General features: G+C 34.2%; 1 protein-coding gene across 1 annotated transcript in view; it reads right to left on the bottom strand.

Moving 5' to 3' along the window:
* The window catches only part of LOC135516269 (cornifelin homolog B-like), a 7,057-nt gene extending 6,195 nt beyond the window's left edge, over positions 1-862 (bottom strand). The window contains exon 1 of the mRNA XM_064940427.1: positions 753-862. The gene's annotated coding sequence lies outside the window, so the exon portion shown is untranslated. The remainder of the gene's footprint in view (positions 1-752) is intronic.
* Positions 863-1,811: the final 949 nt, after the last annotated feature.

Raw genomic sequence — 1,811 nt, 5'->3', positions numbered from 1 at the left:
ATATATATATATTTGCAAGAAATTCGAAAAAACTGTTTTTGCTATGTCATTATGGAGTATTGTGTGTAGATTGACGATGAAAAATAACTATTTAATCCATTTTAGAATAAGGCTGTAACAAAATGTTGAAAAAGTCGAGGGGTCTGAATACTTTCCAAATGCACCGTGAGTGAGATATTTGTGTGTTTCAGTTCAATAAATGTGCAACAATTTCTAAATCATGTTTTGACTTTGTCATTATGGGGTATAGTGTGTAGATGGATATTCTTTTGATTTATTGGAGACATTCTTTTGATTTATTCCATTATGAATTCAGGTTCTAACACAACAAAATGTGGAATTGGTCAAAGGGTATAAATACTTTCCAAAGGCACTGTAATAATCTAGCAGAATCTCAAACAGATTTGATCACTTGCACTACTGTTAATGTAATCTCAACTGGAATCAGGTCATTTGGTTCTGATATTAGATGAAGCAATATGATAACACATTTAGATGACAACTAAATCAAAAATCAGACACTGTTTTTCTATTGGAATTTGGTTGTGCTTTTAGATAGTTGAAAGCATAGTGAAAACACATTGGGAATTCAACAGACTTCTGACTGAGTGGGTGAATAAAGGTTGAAATCTCATTGATCAACGTCTTTACCGAATATTACCAACATTTCCACATTGAAATGACAAAAAGTAGGTAATACGTTAATGACATACAGTATATGCGTAAATATGAAATATTTATGTTTGTCTTACCCGAGTTAGCTTCAGAGAAGAGAAGTGTGAAGTGGGAGGCTGAGTGACTGAAACCCAGTTAGGAAGTGTGGCAGGCTTTAATGTAGGACAGAGAACGAAGGAATGTCTCAACAAACACACACACAGAGATGACAAAACCACCCATGAACTGGCCCATCCAGTTTGGCTAAATAGTTTAGTTTCTCAGATAGTCATTTCTTATAAGCCCCGTGAGCTCAAAATCTCAAAACACTACGTGACCTGAGCACGACAAACTTGAAATTACAGGTCATTGTTACACAAACTAGAAAGACAATTTAAAAAAAACATGGCTGTGAAGTGAAACCATGAGAAGTAGTGCACCTAGATTGAGATCTGGTGTTTGGGATGTTTTTGAATGGAAACCCAAATGTAAATGTTATGACACACAGAAAGTGTTTTAAAGAGTAGTAGGAGTACTCTGAAAGTACTCTCAACGCGGTTCTTCAATCTAAATGTTGGTGTTTCTAAGAGAGTGTCTTGAAAAAACTTGTTTGTGTATCAATGCATGTACAAAACAGCATCAAAACACACAAAGAATGCTTTGGAATCGTAGAATCAAATGGTGAAATACAAATATTTTATAGCGTAAGTATTGATTGATAATTTTTGCCATAAATATTTGACATCTTATTGTACACAACAATTAAACACATATTTAGATACAGAGCTGCTTTAATTTTCCAACATTTTCTAAAATATGTTAATACTTTAAAGAAGACACTGGTAACTAAATCATTGTCCTATAGTAGTTTAAATAGTCTATAGGCTACAGTTGCCAGGCAAATTGTAAGATTATCAATGATCTTACAATCAAAATGAAATCAAATCAAACTTTATTTGTCACAATGCGCTGAATACATCAAGTGTAGTCTTTACCGTGAAATGCTTACTTACAAGCCCTTAACCAACAGTGCAGCTCAAGAAGAAGAACATTTTTACCATGTAGGCTAAAATAAAAAGCCCGGTCGATGTTAATGGAGGCCTGTTCGGCCTGCATTTTCCTGTAGTTCATGATCAGCTCCTTTGTCTTGCTCACAT

This window comes from Oncorhynchus masou, chromosome 27 (genome assembly GCF_036934945.1).
Source record: "Oncorhynchus masou masou isolate Uvic2021 chromosome 27, UVic_Omas_1.1, whole genome shotgun sequence".
In the NCBI taxonomy this organism is placed as follows: Eukaryota; Metazoa; Chordata; class Actinopteri; order Salmoniformes; family Salmonidae; genus Oncorhynchus; species Oncorhynchus masou.
This window is presented reverse-complemented; position numbering and strand designations above follow the sequence as displayed.